We start from the raw sequence: 4,488 nt of genomic DNA, 5'->3' as shown, positions 1-4,488 counted from the left end.
CACAATGGCTCAGGGAGGAAAGCACTTGCTTAGCAGGCAGGGCACCCAGAGTTCCAACCCAGGACCCACATAAAGGAAGAGCAAGAGCACCAGTTCCAACAAGGAGTTGTCCTCGGACATCCATGCAGCATAGCAGTGCTCACGTGTACATCATTCATGCCAACACATATGAAACAGCGGCATCCACATGCACATATGTCACGCCTACACAATGACACAGTGGCACTCACGTGCACATGTCATGCCTATGCACACAACATAGTAGCCCTCACATGCCCATATTCCATGCCTACCCATACAACACAGCAGCACCCACATGCGCATGTCATGACTACACACACAACACAGCAGCACCCACGTGCACATGTCTCACCTACAGACACACTATAATAAATACATTTTAAAAGCGAGGTGATGATGGCTGAGCAAATAAAGGTGTTTCCTGCTAAAGGCTAGAGTCACATGGTAGAAAGAGAGTTGTGTCCACAACTGTCCTCTGAGCTCCGGTGTGCACACCACCCTCCATAAATAAGTAAATGTATCTTTTTAATCTTTTTGTTTGTTTTTCTCTGTAGCTTTGGAGCCTGTCCCAGAACTAGCTCTTGTACCAGGTTAGCCTTGAACTCACAGAGATCCGTCTCTGCCTCCCCTCCAAGTGCTGGGATTAAAGGTGTGTGCCACTACTTCCGGGCTAATTTTTTTCCCTAGACATTGTAATAATATTTTATTATATATCAAATTGTCTTCAATATAACTTAAAACTTGATTAAATCTGATAGACTCTTTTATCTATTTAAAGGAAAAAAAAATCTCTTTATGTACAATATCTACTGTCTAGAGTCTGGCAAATATAGCATCTTTCATTGTAGGATTTTTGCTTAACATAACAAGCAAAAATAACCAAAAAAAAAGAAGAAAAAAGTCAAAGCAAAATGAACCCCCAGTTCCCTCAACTACAAATGTCAATGGTGAATAAAGCATTAAAGACAAATACAGAGTAACTTTTGTTTAGAAATGCATAATGAATATGAAAGACCCCGGGTGTGGAAGGACTCTCACTGATGTCTCGGGATAACACGACCCCCCAGTAACTCACGAGAAACAGTCCTTGCTGCAATCACACAAGGTTTATTGACAGGTTACCAGTGCACTGGGGCCGAGACTCTAACCCACACAGGGGAGGAGTTCGACCCCAAGTAACTGGGAGAAGGGGTTTTTAAGGGAAGAAACCACAGCTCAGTAATCCGAAGAGGGCAGGGAGGGCATCATAGAAAATTTCAAAAATACCAGTGATGATCACAAGGGGGCAACTCCCTGTTTCTCAAGATTATTCCCAAGATTACAATCTAACTTTATCTTCAGCTAGTTCCTGAAACAGAGTTACTGAACCGACTAGTCCCAGATTTCTGATTCTTCTCTCCCTGCTTAGATTTTTGGCTCTATTTTTTCCTGCTAGGGGGGTCTGGATTTATCCAGGTCTTTTAAATACTATTATTAGTATTTAAAAAATTCAAACAGCCCCATTAGTCCTCGGGGCCGATGCTCCCGCTCTGGGTCGGGCCGACTCTGGATCATTTCCCGGCTCCTGGTTGACGCAGCACAGAACCAGGCTGAAAATTGCGCAGAAGATCATCACCAAGGCAATGCCAATGTCCACTGCTCCAATGAAGTAGAACTTGCTGTTGAAGACATCACTGATGGCTTCTGGGCAGGACTTAACCTGCAAGGTTACAAGAACTTGCTTTTGGGGGCAGATGTCCGAGATAAACTGTTCCTTGCCTCCCGTTAGGCCACAGCAGTTCAACGCCGCGTGGATGGCTTTGAGTGCCTCCCGCTGGGGCCCATCCATGCTCTTCAGCTTTTGGTAAGTGTTGTTGTAAAATTCCTGGACTTCCTTAATCACCTCATCCTTACGGGTATAGCCCCAGACGGCTGCAGCTATCTCAATGGCGAGTATCACCAGGAGAAATCCGAAGAACAATCTCAACATGCACCGGGATTTTTGCACAGCTCTGCAGCAGCCCGGGAAACCCCCCAGCATAAAGAGAGCCCCAACTCCAATCAGGAAGTACACTCCCGTGTAGAAACTGGGATTCGATTCTTCCTCTTGGTTTGAGAGTCGAGAGTCGAATCGGAGCCATAGTCCAAAGGCAAATATCGCAAATCCGCCCAGCCACAACATGAAGTTAAATCCAAAGAGCATGTTTTTGAGGCTCTCGCTCTCCGCGTTGACCGGCATGGTGTAAGCTAGACTTCCGTGGGACAAGGAGCAGGCACGGCTGGGACAGAAGGGATGGCAGTGGACTGAGACACGCTGAGGCTGGAGGCTGGACTACGGCCCCCGGCTAATTTTTTAATCTTTAAATAAGAAAATGAAGCCATAAATAAACAAATATACACAAATAATAAAAATCCAGAGACAAATTGGGGTTCAACCCGAAAACCAGAAAAGCAAGGAAGTCAAACCACTAGAGAAGACTTACCTCTACCAAGGCTGGGTGAAGGCAAACTAAGCCGCGACGACTTTCTGTCCCTGCATTTTATATTTCCTCTAGTGCTGGTTGGTATTAAAGGAGTGACTACCTAGGACTGGGATTAAAGGCGTAGACCACCACCACCCGGATTTGTTTCTGCTTTGACCTTGTGTAGCCTAGGGTGTCCTTGAATCCCAAATCCTGGGATTAAAGGTGTGCCTCACCATTCCCTGGCCTCTACTGGCTTTAGCTTTGCCTCTGGTCTTCAGGCAAGATTCATTCATTAAATAAAGACAAATATACCACTAGAAACTGTAAATCTGCCGGGCAGTGGTGGCGCACGCCTTTAATCCTAGCACTCCGGAGGCAGAGGCAGGCGGATCTCTGTGAGTTCGAGACCAGCCTGGTCTACAAGAGCTAGTTCCAGGACAGGCTCCAAAAAAAAAAAAAAAGAGGGCTGGAGAGATGGCTCAGTGGTTAAGAGCATTGCCTGCTCTTCCAAAGGTCCTGAGTTTAATTCCCAGCAACCACATGATGGCTCACAACCATCTGTAAAGAGATCTGGCGCCCTCTTCTGGCCTTCAGGCATACACACAGACAGAATATTGTATACATAATAAATAAATAAATAAATATTTAAAAAAAAAAAAAAAAAAAAAAAAAAAGAAAGAAACTGTAAATCCCAGCTTCTGGTCTCCATTTTTGGAGACCCCTCCCCTATGCCCTTTGAATCTTGACCCCTTCCCAGGAAAGGTCAAGACCACTCCCATGGGCAGCTCCCCACGTGATTTTCCCTTTTCTGCTCAGGTGGTCACCAACTGGTGACTTTCCTCCCTTCAGGGCCAAACAGGAGCACAGGTGTCTAATTCAACCTGGATATCTTTTAATATGGTCTGATTTGGCTTTATTGGGATTATTTTGTGTTGGCAGAGAGTTCGCATTAGGAAAATATTCCTAACATAAACAAATGTAATTTTTATCTTAAATAAGAAAATGAAGCCAGGTATGATGTCGTACACCTTTGATCTCAGCACTCTGGAAGCAGAGGCAGGCGGATCTCTGTGAGTTCCAGGACAGCCAGGGCTGTTACACAAGTAAGCCCTGTCTTTTTTTTTTTTTTTTTTTTTTTTTTTTTTTGGTTTTTCGAGACAGGGTTTCTCTGTGATTTTAGAGCCTGTCCTGGAACTAGCTCTTGTAGACCAGGCTGGTCTCGAACTCACAGAGATCCGCCTGCCTCTGCCTCCCAAGTGCTGGGTCTTTTTTTTAAAAAAAGATTTATTTATTTATGTATACAATGGTGTGCCTGCATGTAACCCTGCAGACAGAAGTTGGCACCAGATCTTATTACCGGTGGTTGTGAGCCACATACGGTTGCTGGGAATTGAACTCAGGACTTCTGGAAGAGCAGCCAATGCTCTTAACCACTGAGCCATCTCTCCAGCCCCAAGCCCTGTCTTGAAAAAACAAAAGAGAGAGAGAGAGAGAGAAGAAAATGAGTGTGTTGCTGACCATTTCTAAGACAATTACAGCATTCTCTTGGTGCTTCATATGCATTGGTGTTTTGCCTGCCTACATGTCTGTGTGAGGAATCAGATCCCCTGGAACCAAAGATACAGACAATTGTGAGCTGCCGTGTGGGTGCTGGGGATTGGTCCTCCGGAAGAGCAGTTTACACTATTAACCGCTGAGTGATCGCTCCCACCTCATCTCTTGGTGTTTTGTGGGGTTCCCTTCAGTGTAAACTGTCTGGACACACTGATGCATCTGTAACAAACAAAATACAAATGTCATATGACGTCATTTTCAGATGGGGCTAGAAAAAGTCTATGGCTTCTTGGGTGTTTTCTCTCTTTCTCTTAGATCATTTACCGCAGGAAAGCTGGCAGCTTTGTGATGGGACAACCCCAAGCCCGTGGAGAGTCCACCGGGTGAGAACTAACCCTGCCAACCACCATGTGAGCGAATTTGTGAACAGTCTCCCTCTTCAGCCTTGCTGAATCTGCAGCTGAGACTT

The 4,488-nt window shown here is 45.3% G+C and overlaps 1 pseudogene; it reads right to left on the bottom strand.

The window, feature by feature from the left end:
• Window positions 1-1,494: 1,494 nt before the first annotated feature.
• LOC130886522 (CD9 antigen-like) lies at window positions 1,495-2,239 on the bottom strand (annotated as a pseudogene).
• Window positions 2,240-4,488: the final 2,249 nt, after the last annotated feature.

This window comes from Chionomys nivalis, chromosome 14, assembly GCF_950005125.1.
Source record: "Chionomys nivalis chromosome 14, mChiNiv1.1, whole genome shotgun sequence".
In the NCBI taxonomy this organism is placed as follows: Eukaryota; Metazoa; Chordata; class Mammalia; order Rodentia; family Cricetidae; genus Chionomys; species Chionomys nivalis.
Note: the sequence above shows the minus strand (reverse complement) of the source record. Positions and strands in the feature narration are given on the sequence as shown.